At 41.8% G+C, this 14,335-nt stretch overlaps 1 non-coding gene across 1 annotated transcript; it reads right to left on the bottom strand.

Moving 5' to 3' along the window:
• Window positions 1–12,355: 12,355 nt before the first annotated feature.
• Window positions 12,356–12,462, bottom strand: LOC127117105 (small nucleolar RNA R71). The gene has a single exon (XR_007801865.1). It is a non-coding gene; the product is annotated as a small nucleolar RNA R71 (small nucleolar RNA).
• Between the last annotated feature and the right edge of the window lie 1,873 nt (window positions 12,463–14,335).

Raw genomic sequence — 14,335 nt, 5'->3', positions numbered from 1 at the left:
TGCAAAGCACAAAGAATTCTGTGCGGAAATGACCCGCCATACGGTGTTCTAGCAATGACGAAATATCGAGATTCTAATTGGGGAGAGAACGGAACTGAAAACCTGCTGTTGGGGAAAGCGATAGTGGTTCTGGCAACCATAACCTGCGAGAGAGACGACTTAGCAGGGGAAGCAAACACCGATACGGTACCGAGATTCTGCTTCAAGGAAAGAGACCATGAATCTGGCGTCGAGATCATCGATTTGGCATCGAACCCTGAGGAGCAACCGCTTCTGCTGGGAAGATACAGTCTAGCACTGTCAACTCCGCTGGGGGTATATAGTCTGACACAGTCAACTATACTGGGGAGTGTATAATCTGAAATCACCGCTTGGGGGGGAGGTACAGTGGTGAGAACCTGCTGGGATTGAAGAATCCAACGCTCTGATCAGCTCTGCAGGGATAAGATACCGAATTCGTCTGTTGGGGGAAAACATTCACGATCATCTGCAGGGGATTTTAAGGAAATGCCCCGAGGGTACCTGTTCTGAATAGACGATCCAAAGCACTTAAAATTTACAGCAATTTTAAATGTTTATTAAGCATGTACCTATAAAGCTCTTATGTGTCATGATGCAATGTTTATCAAAAAATTCGGACATCATTTTTGCAAACAAAACAGAAAAATGAAAATGAAAACAGAGATATACTGAATAACATGATTTTATTGATTGAACGGTCTCTGAATAGGCATTTACATCAGGAAGCAATCCCTGGAAAGAGGTAATCGCACAACAGATAAAAACAGACATTAATCTAATGGCAATGTGAAATGGATTTCTATTGGGTTCCAATTCTGCTATGACTTGCTCGTCTTCAAGATCCTCCAGATGATCAGCTTTCTGAAAAGAGTGATTGGACTGTTTCCTATCCTTCAAAAGTTTCCAGTTATTGACACGAGATGAGATTCAGAACTACTCGGAACGCAGTCATTCGCTTAATCCCTAACTTTTTCTTGGATCGCCCTTTTCGGGTTTTCAATCCACCGGGATACCCATTTTTGCCTAAGTTGCCTTTTCAGGTTTTCAACTTACCGTGTGTACAATCTTTTCACTTTTAATCCCTAATTTTTGCCCGAACCTTTTTCATTTTCTTGGTTCGCCGGGATGCCCATTTTTGCCTGGACTACTCTTTTTATTGTCCAGCGGGTCTATTTCATGCGAAGTATTTTTTAACTGCGTCTGAGTTCACCGGGGAAGTAAAGTTTTCACCATCCATCGTTGCAAGCATTAAGGCCCCACCATCAAAAACCTTAGTGACAATATACGGTCCATCATAGTTAGGAGTCCACTTGCCCCTGTGATCTGTCTGAGGAGGAAGAATCCTTTTCAACACCAAATCTCCGACCTGGAAGCATCAAGGACGCACTTTCTGATCAAAGGCTCTCTTCATCCGACTTTGATACAACTGCCCATGACAAATGGTTGCCATTCGCTTCTCTTAGATAAGACTCAACTCATTGAACCTTGTCTGAATCCATTCAGCTTCGTCTAACTTGACATCCAACATGACTCTTAGAGAAGGAATCTCCACTTCAACAGGTAGGACTGCTTCCATACCATACACAAGGGAGTAAGGGGTTGCCCCGGTCGATGTACGTACTTAAGTACGGTACCCATGCAAGGCGAAGGGTAGCATCTCATGCCAATCTTTATACATAATGACCATCTTCTGCACAATCTTCTTTATGTTCTTATTTGCCGCTTCAACAACACCGTTCATCTTAGGGCGGTAAGGGGAAGAGTTGTGATGCTGAATGTTGAAGTTCTGGCACAACTCCTTCATCATTTTGTTGTTGAGATTAGAACCATTATCAGTAATGATTCTTTCGGGATTCCCATAGCGACAAATGATTTCTTTCTTGATGAATCGGGCAACCACATGTCTGGTGACCTTCGCAAATGACGCTGCTTCGACCCACTTGGTGAAATAGTCGATGGCAACAAGGATGAAGCGATGCCCATTGGAGGCGGTCGGCTCAATCTTTCCAATCATATCAATGCCCCACATAGCAAAAGGCCACGGCGAAGACATCACATTCAAAGGATTCGGCGGCACATGCACCTTATCAGCATAAATCTGGCGTTTATGGCACTTCCGAGCATATTTGAAACAATCAGATTCCATGGTCATCCAGTAATAACATGCTATCAACAATTTCTTAGCCATTGCATGTCCGCCGACATGAGTATCGAAGGAGCCTTCATGAACTTCTTGCATTAACATGTCTGCTTCGTGTCTGTCCACGCATCTGAGCAAAACCATGTCGAAATTCCTCTTATACAGCACATCGTCTTTGTTCAAGAAGAAACTACCTGTCAATCTTCTCAAAGTCTTTCTATCATTGTTGGATGCCCCTGCAGGGTACTCTTGATTCTTCAGAAAGCACTTGATGTCGTGATACCAGGGCTTGTCATCAACTACCAGTTCAGCAGCAAACACATACGCGGCCCTATCAAGGAGCATAACATCGATCTTGGGAGCGTGGTTCCAACGGATCACCGTGATCATGGAGGATAGAGTAGCAAGAGCATCTGCCATCTGGTTCTCATCACGAGGTATATGGTACAACTTTACTGTTGTGAAGAAAGTCAACAGTCTTCTCGTGTAATCTCTGTAGGGGACCAGATTGGGCTGGAGACTGTTCCAATCACCATTCACTTGATTGATCACCAGAGATGAATCTCCGAAGATGTCCATAGTCTTGATTCTCAAATCAATGGCTTGCTCAATACCCAAGATACAGGCTTCATACTCAGCTTCATTATTGGTGCACTCGAAAGTCAGACGAGCGGTGAAAGGCATGTGGGCACCTTTCGGAGTTGTAATGACAGCACCAATTCCACTTCCTCTGGCGTTGACGGCCCCATCAAACATTAAAGTCCACTTTTCATCTGGATCAGGTCCCTCTTCAACAACTGGCTCTACACAGTCTTTCATCTTGAGGAACATGATGTCTTCATCTGGAAAATCAAACTTCATCGGCTCATAATCTTCAACCGGCTGTTGAGCAAGATAGTCTGACAGAATACTCCCCTTGATGGCTTTCTGGGAAGTATACTGGATGTCGTACTCTGTCAGTACCATTTGCCAACGAGCAACTCTTCCGGTGAGAGTTGGCTTCTCAAATATATACTTGACTGGATCCATTTTGGAGATCAGTAAGGTTGTGTGAGACAACATGTATTGTCTCAATCGCTTCGCAGCCCATGCAAGTGCACAACATGTTTTTTCAAGCATTGAGTATCTCGACTCACAATCTGTGAATTTCTTACTCAGGTAGTAGATGGCATGCTCTTTCCTACCTGTCTCGTCGTGTTGACCGAGAACACAACCCATGGAATTGTCCAGTATTATCAAATACATAATCAGCGGTCTCCCTGGGACCGGAGGCACAAGGATAGGAGGATTCTGCAAATACTCTTTTGTCTTCTCGAACGCCCTTTGACAATCATCATTCCACCTGATAGCCTGATCTTTTCTCAACAATTTGAATATTGGCTCACACGTGGCTGTTAGGTGAGAGATGAACCTTGCAATGTAGTTCAACCTCCCTAAGAAACCACGGACTTGTTTCTCTGTTCTTGGCTCAGGCATTTCCTGTATCGCTTTCACTTTGGCCGGATCCACCTCAATCCCTTTTCCGCTAACAACAAAACCCATTAGTTTTCCAAATCTCACCCCGAAAGTACACTTGTTCGGATTAAGCCTCAGCTTGAATTTCCTCAAACGCTCAAACAGTTTCTGCAAATTCACCAGATGTTCTTCTTCTGTCTGAGATTTGGCAATCATATCATCAACATAAACCTCGATTTCATGATGAATCATATCATGGAAAAGAGTCACCATCGCTCGTTGATATGTTGCCCCAGCATTTTTCAGACCAAACGGCATCACCTTGTAGCAGAAGGTGTCCCATGGGGTTATGAAAGTTGTCTTCTACATGTCTTCTAGTGCCATCTTGATTTGATTATAGCCAGAAAAGCCATCCATGAAGGAGAATACTGAGAACTGAGCCATGTTATCCACCAAAACGTCAATGTGAGGTAATGGGAAATCATCTTTAGGACTAGCCCTGTTCAGATCCCGGTAGTCAACACACATCCGTATCTTTCCATCCTTCTTAGGTACCGGAACGATATCTGCAACCCATGGCGGATAATTTGTGACTGCTAGAAACCCTGCATCCAACTATTTTTGCACTTCTTCCTTTATCTTGACAGCCATCTCTGGTCTTGTTCTTCTGAGCTTCTGCTTGACCGGAGGATAACCTTCTTTGAGCGGCAAGCGATGTACCACGATGTCTGTGTCAAGCCCTGGCATGTCCTGATAAGACCAAGCGAATATGTCAACATACTCTTGTAGAAATTCAATCAACCCCTTCTTCACATTGTCTTCCAAAGCAGCCCCTATCTTGATTTATCTCTTGGCGTCCTCGGTGCCGAGATTAATCACTTCAACAGACTCTTGATGCGGTTGAATGACCCTTTCCTCTTGTTTTAATAACCTGGTAAGTTCTTTAGGGAGTTCACAGTCTTCATCACCCTCTTCTTCAGCTTGAAAGATTGGATTTTCAAAGTCGAAGCAAGCCATAGCAGAACCGTTATCAATAGGATCCGGTGATGTGCATCTGCATGAGTGATGGTATGTGCTTATGAGTGTGAAAAAAAAGAAAAAAAGTGGAAACTAAACAAAACATTGCCATTTTTTTTTGAAAAACTGCAAAAATAGAAAGACAGGGAACGAAATATTTGAATACAAAAAGACGTCCTTTATTTATGATAAAAAATGCAAGTGTCACATAGATGAGCCCTACAATGAGTCATTACACCCTGGCGGAACGTAAGACTTGGATATGCATTAATAAACAAAGAAAATTACTCCTCCAGACAAGTGGCTTGGACAATCTCCTCAGAAGACCAATTGTTGAGAACTTCACCCGGGATCCTCGGACGCACCCAGTTATCAATGTCGCAATCACTATCCCCATCTTCATTGTTGACCGCAGAGACTAATTTGACTTCTCCTTCAACCATGTTAACGTTGGCTCCACCATGCTGGGGCATGGGATTGTTGACGACATTAGGAGCTGGTGCAAAGTTAACGGACTTTGAATCAATGAGGTCCTGAACTACGTGTTTAAAAGCTTTGCAGTTCTCAATATTGTGGCCAGGTGCCCCAGAGTGGAAGCTACACCTAACGTTGGCGTCATAACCCATCGGAAGCCTACCAACGAGAGGAGCCAGAGTGCGCAACTGCACAAGTTGTAATTGTTGAAGACTAGAAAGCAACTGAGCGTACGACATTGGAAGAGTGTCGAAACGCCGATCCATCGTCCTTGGCCTCGGTTGATAGGCGGGTCTGTTACCCGGTTGTTGTGGTTGGTACTGAGCTGGTTGACGTTGTGGTTGTTGTTGTTGTAGTGGTGCTGCAGCTGGAATGGTCACAGCCGCAACATACGGTTGCTGATGATAGTTCTGAAAGTTATTCCTCTGGTTATCCCTATTCTGATAAGAAGATAGGGCACTTGCATCCCCTTCTCTCCTCTTCTATCCCTGAATGAACGACTACTTCACCCCTGATGAGGATCCACCTCCACTCTGGGTCTTGTATGTCCTCAGGTAATTCTCCATCCTCTCTCCGGTAGAGACTACATCAGCAAAATTGGAGGCATTGTAACCCACCAGGCGCTCCAAATAAGGTCCTGGCAGAGTGTTCATGAACATGTTAGCCATTTCCTTCTCCAACATAGGAGGTTGAACACGGGAAGCTGTTTCTCTCCAGCGTTGAGCGCATTCTCTGAAGCACTAATTGCTTTTAAGAGACGGATTTTGAAGTTGAGTTTTATCCAAAGCCATGTCTGCATTATACTGATACTGCTTCACGAAAGCCTCAGCCAAATCCCTCCAGCAACGGATGTGGGCTCTGTCCAGCCTCATATACCATTCCAAGGATGCCCCAGCTAGACTGTCCTGGAAAAAGTACATAAGCAACTTTTCGTCATCGGAGTATGCAACCATTTTACGGAAATAGGCTTGCACATGGGTCTTCGGGCAAGAGTTGCCATTGTATTTGTCAAATATCGGGACCTTGAATTTCGGTGGCACTCTCACACCTGGGACCAGCCCCAAGTCAACAACATCTACTCCCAGAGGATTCTGTCCTTCCACTGCCTTCAACCTCTCTTCCAATCTTCTAAACATGGGGTCCACACCATGACCCATACCAAAGTCTTCCTGCAGCAGGGGGAACTGATCGTTCTGATCATCATCAACGGGCTGTTGACCGGAGGTGACATGTAGGATTGGGATAGGCCCCGGTCCATTGGGTCCATTAGCCTCTCCAGCTGGAGGATCAGTCACCGTCTCTGGTTGAGCAGGGGGATTCCTCTGTATCATCTGCCTGAGCTCTTGCTGTCCCTGAGCCACCCCTTGAACCACATCCATGAATTGATTCATGCGGATTTTCATCTTGGCAAACTATGCCTGTAGGCTTTCCATTACTCTCTGTTGGTTTCTGCGGGTACCGTACAGGTGAATGCCTGGGTCAGCTAACCTGCTGATCGAACACCAAACAAACTGAGAACACTGTGGCGGTACCTGTTATGCAAGACATGCTAATGAATATGTAAATGCAATGACATGTTTATCAATTCCAAAGGTATTCTACCCCCTTGATTCCAGCCTCTCAATAGATAAACGATGTAAAAAAAAAGACTAAGCCGTTGATGAGAACCAAGAAAATTCCGACTAGAATCAAGTAGAAGATATAAACCCCACAGAAATGGATAAACATGTGTGAATGATTATGAATGCAAAATGATGTGATGCAAAATGATGTGAATGCAGTGCAGTGGCATGGGAATCAGGATCGCTGTATTTGCTTGAACATCTGTCAGGTTGCACTGTCTGGAGAGAAATTAAGAGCACACCAAACAAAGGTCATGGGATGGATCATGTTATCCTTAATATCAACCACCCATTTTGGTGGATTATGGTTTACACCTTATCAACACCCAAGTTTCATTGATATTAAGGATACCTGATCGGATCAACCATGAATCAAGGGTTTGTTGCAAGTCACGAGCATGGAGTTTAGGTTAAGAACCACCCAAAAGGAGTGTACTAAGGTTTAAACCTGCCAAACATGTTCTAAAAAAGGTTCCCATAGTCATAATCCCATCTTTCGGATATTATCGGAGGAACGACTACTCGTATTCCAAAAATATTCTCAAGAGAGACTCTTATGAGTGTAGTATCGCGTAACAATCGTATCAAATCTTACACTTGAACGACTTTCGCACTACGTTCTACGAATAGGCCAAGATGGGTTTGGTAAACTAAGGTCCTCGGCTTCTAAGGTCTATATTGGAAAAAGTAATGTCTAACCACAACTTACTTGTGTGACATTATTGATCTCAACGTGACCTCCACCAAGTGAATGGGCTTGCAAGTCAACTTGCTAAGGAATAACTCCACACAAGTCGACAAGACTATGCCATTCTCCTATCCTAAGTGCACTCGAGTTCGGGTATAGAAATCATCTCACAAAGATCACCAAGCAGCCATAGCCAGCCAACAGATACAGCAATGATACGTACACAATGCAATAAGGTAAAGCAGGTAAATAAATAACTGTACAAAAGCATGAACACCCAATAAACAAACAAACTACAAAAGCTAGGAGGGACTTCCTTAGGGAAACCGGGTCCCCAGCAGAGTCGCCAGCTGTCACAACCTGAAAAATACAATGTGCGAAAAAAACAATCGGCGAAAGAAAAGGACAGAAGAGTCGCCACCGTGCGTTATTTATCCCAAAGGAGGGAAAGGAAACGCTCGAAGTAAACCTGAAAAGAGGAAAGGAAAAGACAAGGTCTCGCAACCAAATCTTGGGTTCGGGAGTCGGTTATGCGAAGGGAATGTATTAGCACCCCTACGCATCCGTAGTACTCTACGGGATCCACTTTTGTAGTTCTTGTCTAAAGGGTGTGAGTTTATCTTGTGTTGTTTACTAAAAAAGGGGTTAAATGCAAATGACTCGCGCGGATGTCGCATCCACTGCATACGTATCTCATCTGAATATGAGAATCAGAGTCTTCGTAGCTCGGCTGACCTATGGGTTGGGGGGATGTGTGCTCGCTAAGACATCGCGTCTTATGCCTACGTATCTCATCTGGAATGAGAATCAGAGCAAGCCGTAGTTCGGCTAACTACGGGGTTAAGGATTATGTTTTGGGGGCGGACGACGTTACTACGCAATCTACCGGATGCTCGACCTTTGGAGACTTACTCACCTGTAGTAGAAGGAGTAAACGTGTGTTTAGGAGAAGAAAAATCAATGAAGGGTTAGGGTTTGGGATGCTCATGCAAAAAGGCAGTCCTTGACGAAGGAACCTGTAAAAAAAATAAACACACAAAAACATTGCCTCCTATCGAGGTCTTCCAGCTAGGAAAGCAGTAAAATGCGGGAAAAATGTAAAAGTACCACGCGGATAAAGATCCGAAGTAACAGTAATTAACGGAACAAGGAAACCCTGAGATCCTCCCAAGCTAACACCATCAAATAAAGTGAGTCAGTACAGGTAATCGGAATGAAACCTCCAGGCGGTATCCCACAAATAAAGTGGAACACCAGGCAAACCATCTCTGTAAGAGTCATATGAGCCCTCACAAAACAAAACTCAACAAACAGGTTAGAGAAACAAAATAGGGTAACCAAGAGTTGCCCCCAAATCAAAATGTTACCACATGAATCATGCCATTAAAATTCACAAAACGCTCACAAAAAGCAACCAAGGGTAGGAGGCCTAAACCTCTTGTCAAACACATGCATTAAAAGGGTATCAAATTCACCCATAATACCTCATACATTTAGAGCATTCAAATTAAAAGCATAAAGATGATGGATATAGGGCAAACCTGATTGGAGAGATTGGTTGAAATCAAATGGCACGGCTGGATTTGCAAACCAATGTTAGGGTTTGCTTTAGCTGAAAGTGTGTGAGTCAGAATGAACCTTTCAGAGTTGCCTGGAGATTGCTCTGAACTCTGTTAGCTCTTCTCTCACTATCTTTTTCCCCAGGGTTCTTCTCTCACTATCTTTTTCCCAGACAGGGTAATAGGAATAGAATGAACTTTGTTTCACTGAAACTCTGAATTTATAACCTGATTTTTGTGGACCTGTGGGCTCAAATGAGAGAGGTCCAGGTCCAAGATTTTTTCTTTTATTTATTTATTTATTTTCGTTTTCTGTTTTTTTTTTCAAAACACGTGGGCTTCGCCTAGCGAGCATGACAGCTCATGAACAAACCTTTGCTCCTTCTTAGAATTATTCCTAGACAATATGACATCAAACTTCTCATATCAAGTTGTGTTTGGTGAACAAACTGGGGAACAGACTAAATATATGTGAAATCCATAATGCAACTACGGGCAGTCTGTCAGTTTGTCCCCAAGAGAAGTATCCCCTACCGAATCGGATGCCCACTCAAGGAAACCAGGAGCAAAAGTAGTAGCAAAACAACAGTTGGAACAATGATCAAGAGAGGAGACGTCATTGCTATGATCTGATTCCAATGTCTTATATGCATCTACTTCCTATCTAGATTCACGCTGGAGCAATTGTACCAAAGAGATCGAGCCTGCTAGGTTTCTACATCTTCCTAAGCATAATCCTAATGCCACATGCGGATACCATGTTGGATACATGGGGCACTCTATAGAAGTCGATGTGGCCTTGAAGACCAAAGTTCAAAAGCTCCTTGATAAGAAGTTGATATGCTTTACAGAGAAGCCTTGCTAGAACTCCGTGCCTGTAACTGCTGAAACGTCTGCCAAGACTGAAAATGAGCATAGAGGACCTCCCATTCATGTGAAGATTTCTCCAGTTACTTAACCTGCGGTGCAATACCCATATCAAGGTCTTTTGTCTGCAAACTCTGGAATTCCTTTTTCCTACCCTAGGGCACCTTCTGCTAATGTTGTACCTCAAAATGTTCATCATGGGGCACTTTAGGCTCCGTATTTTCATCTTGGGATCTAATATGCTCGAGCATCTAATCCGAGGATGCAATTTGCCAATTGATAACACTGAAACACATAGTTTATTTGGAATCGATTTACACATGTTTTAGTGTCACTATAAAGAATTTTGTAGTGTTATGCTGGTAATTTATGTATGTTACAGGTAAGTTACAAGTAGGAGTCGATACATGAAGAAACCAGACGAAAACAACGCAAAGCGGAGAAAAATGGAAAAAATACACTTATGGCCACCTACATGGCGCCTGCAATGACAAGGCAGTCAAGGAGCCCACCAGAGACAGAAAAGGAACGAAGAAGACGCAATCAAAGATGTATGGAGACTACCACACATACCATGGCATCCGCCAAGCAGTAAAAACTGCCAGAATTGTTTTTTTATACTTGTGGCGACTGCCACAAGCATCATGGCGTCTGCCATGCAGTGCATCTCCTGAAAATTTCAACAGAAAGAATTCAGTTTTTCCCACTTCCCTGATTTATCTCCACTACTTCTCACACAACTTTGGAAGCAATTTTGACCAGTTTTTCACTATATAAAGGACCTAGCATTCAGTTTCATGGCATCCAAGTCTTCTGCTTTTCATTAGGCACATATTTATCGTAAAAAGTACTAATCATTCACAATGAGGTATTAGTACATTGCTTTGTATTCATAAGTCTTTTCACTACTTGGATCGTTGAAGATTAATCTTGATGTTATATTTATTTAGAAGTTTTTCCGCATTTGATTTCTCTTATTGTTGCAATTCTCGTAAGGTTTATATGCTTTTATTACTAGTTAGTAATGTATGCTTGAATCTGGTGTTGTGTGCTTGTATTGCTAAATCTAATCATAATCCACACACACACACACACACACACACACACACACACACACACACATATATATATATATATATATATATATATATATATATATATATATATATACATATATATCATCTCTATCATGTTTATGCTTTGTATGCCTCAAACAATAACATGAGTTGTATGTACGTTATGTCTAGCTAAGTTTATAGAATCCGATATGTAGGGACTATTATTTCGACGGGACTCAGTAAATTGAATTGGCATAACTTTTACATAAAAAAAAATTCAGGTTCGGTTTTTAGCCTTAAGGTCAAAAAGGTTTTGCGAGAGAGCAAAAACACTAAGGTTCAGGTCAATAGCATGACTGGGCGAGACTCGCGCCAGATAGTAAAAATTGGATATTAATTCTAAAAATAGTGACAATGCTTTAGCAGTTAATTAAGACTTGTTGGTTTTCAAAAATTGTTCCATGACTTAAATGGGTGAGCGACAGCTAAACATTTGTGGTTTCAAAATGTAACACATGACAATAGCACGACGGCGTGAGACTAGTGTTTTTAAACTGATACTTTATGCCGAAAAGTATTTTTAAAACACACCAAACACCAAGGATTTATTGAGTCCCAGAGGTACACTAGAAACCACATTTTGGTCTCTCTTATTTGATATGTTTTCTAAGATCTATTTTATTTTTAATTTCTTAGTTTGAGTCTCCCCCTATTTTTGATTTATAGCCTCAGATTTACATAGCATCAATAGATAACGATAAGGTTGATTATTGATCCATGTGGGCTCGATATCTTTTAAAACTGCGATTGATTCCGTGCACTTGTGGAATATCAACCATCAAGTTTTTGGCACCGTTTCTAGGGACTAATTTAGTCAATATCGTAACTCCGTTGTTGCACTGTATAGACTAAGGAAAAAAGTTTAGTTATATTTTCCTACTAGTTGGTTCTTTGTATGCCAAACACTCGTTCCTCAAAGGAAGAGCTAGCATAACCCATTAACAAAATCAAGTGTTTTATCCTCAGACGCTGAATAAGACAGCTTCGCTTAGAGTATAATATCCTAGACTGAGATATGGCTGCAAACCAAAACCGTCCTCTCAAGGACTACGTTGCTTCATCCCAAGAGGAGTCATACTCGAGTATTGCACCCCCTGCCATTGAGGCACACAATTTTGAGTTGAAACCCGTTTTGGTGCAAACTGTGCAAAAAAACACTTCCCAGGAAATCCCATCGAGGATCATAATCTCCATTTATTAGTGTTTGTGTAGTACACAGACACGATAAAAGCTAATGGCGTCATTCTAGAAGAAATAAGACTCCCTTTTTGCCATTTTCTTTAAGAGATATAGCTAGAGCTTGACTCAAGTCTCTATCCTCAAACTCCATTACAACATGGAATGAATTGAAGAAAGCCTTCTTAGCCTGATATTTCCCACCTAGCAAGACTGCTATACTAAGGAGCCAAATTAATGGATTTAGACAACAAGATGGAGAATCACTCTTTGAAGCATGGGAAAGATACAAGGACATGATGAGACTCTGTCCATATTATGGCCTAGAACAATGGTTAATAATCCATACTTTCTACAATGGTATCATGTATAACACAAGACTAACCATAAACATTGCAGCTGGAGGTGCATTGATAGATAAACCTTTCCATGAAGCATATCAGCTCATTGAGAACATGACACAAAATCATTACCAATGGGGAAGTGAGTGAACTCAAGTGGAAAAGTCCCAAACAAAGGGTGGCATGTATGAAGTTAGTGGCATAGACCACGTCAGTGCCAAAGTAGACGCCTTTCTTAAAAGATTGAAAGCTTAACCATAACTCATGCAGCTACCGTAGATGCGGTAACTCCAAACTGCGAGATATGTGGAGTTCCTGGACACATCTTCTCTGAATGTAAATTATTGGCTGGAATCCCATCCGACCAAGTAGATTATGCCCAAGGGAACCCATACTCAAATACTTACAACCCAGGTTGGAGGAATCGCCCTAATTTCTCTTACAAGAATAATAACACGTTATTTGCTCCCAGTCAACCACCACCTAGTTTTCAAAATGCAGCATGAAATTCTGGTACAGATATAAGATGTCGATGGTGATGTTACGACACTAATATCTGTTAATACACAATGGAAATGTAAACAGAATTGTAAAGCAAATCACACAAGCAATTGTTAACCCAGTTCGGTGCAACTCACCTACGTCTGGGGGCTACCAAGCCAGGAAGGAAATTCACTATAATAGAATTAGTTCAAAGACTATCCGTACACTTCAACAAGTTACAGTCTTTCTCACCTAATCTTTACCCGTGCAACTTCTACCTAAGCACTCTTAGATATGATAACCCACTCACTTCCCTTACAATCACACACCCATGATTTTAAACAACAATCCTTGTGAAAAGAAAATACTTTTCAATTACAAAACTCTTGATTTTACTTCACAGTTTCAATCAAGAAGACACACTCTTGATCTTGCTTCACAACTTTGATCAAGAAGACAAATTAGTCCAATTCAATCATCAATGGATGACTTGAATGACCTACAGACACAAACCCTAGCTCTCTCTCTAAATTTCGCTCAGTCTTGGTTGTGTGTTCAAATAGGTTTTCTAAGCCCCTTTTTATAGAAGCAATCTGCTGGGCTTGGATATCTTGAAAACCCTAAATATATTTTCCAATCAAATCTTTTTATAACAGGTGTATAGATCTCCTTGGAAAATAATCAAATCTGGTTGAAATCCCTGATTGAATGCGCCAGCTAGCCATATCTTCAATCAACCAATGATTGCCAATACTTGTGCAATCACAAAACACCAGACATTCATACTGAATATTTTGTGTACAGGATGTCATGACATCGGGTCTGACATCCTAGAAAAATCCTGCATAATCCAATTTCCTTTTATAGCAGGTACAACCATATCAGATGCCATGACATTGTGTATGTCATCTGAAAAATCCTGCATGAACATGTCTTCCATATAAGCTCCAGCAGGTACAACCAATATCAGAAGCCTTGTCATTGTATGTGGCATTCTGAAACAATCCTGCTTGCACATGTTCTTTAACTCCAGCAGGTACATAGGATATCTCATGTTAAGACATCACACATGACATCTTGTGAACACTCTTTGTTTTACCAAAATTGCTGCCAACACTTAGAATCAACAAACTCCCCCTTTGGCAAATTTTGGCTAAAACATATATCTGTCCTTTTTGTTCACAAGGCAAACTATCAGCAGTTAAACAACATAACAGAAGTTTAATCAGCAGCAGAAGCAAAACAATTACTAGCTATGGCTACTAGTAATACACACATGCACAAGGGTACTTCTCCTCCCCCTAAATCTGTGCAACAATCAGAATTACTAGTTATGGATGTAACTAGTAAGACACACAAATGCACAATGCATCA

Source organism: Lathyrus oleraceus, chromosome 1 (assembly GCF_024323335.1).
Source record: "Lathyrus oleraceus cultivar Zhongwan6 chromosome 1, CAAS_Psat_ZW6_1.0, whole genome shotgun sequence".
NCBI lineage: Eukaryota > Viridiplantae > Streptophyta > Magnoliopsida > Fabales > Fabaceae > Lathyrus > Lathyrus oleraceus.
This window is presented reverse-complemented; position numbering and strand designations above follow the sequence as displayed.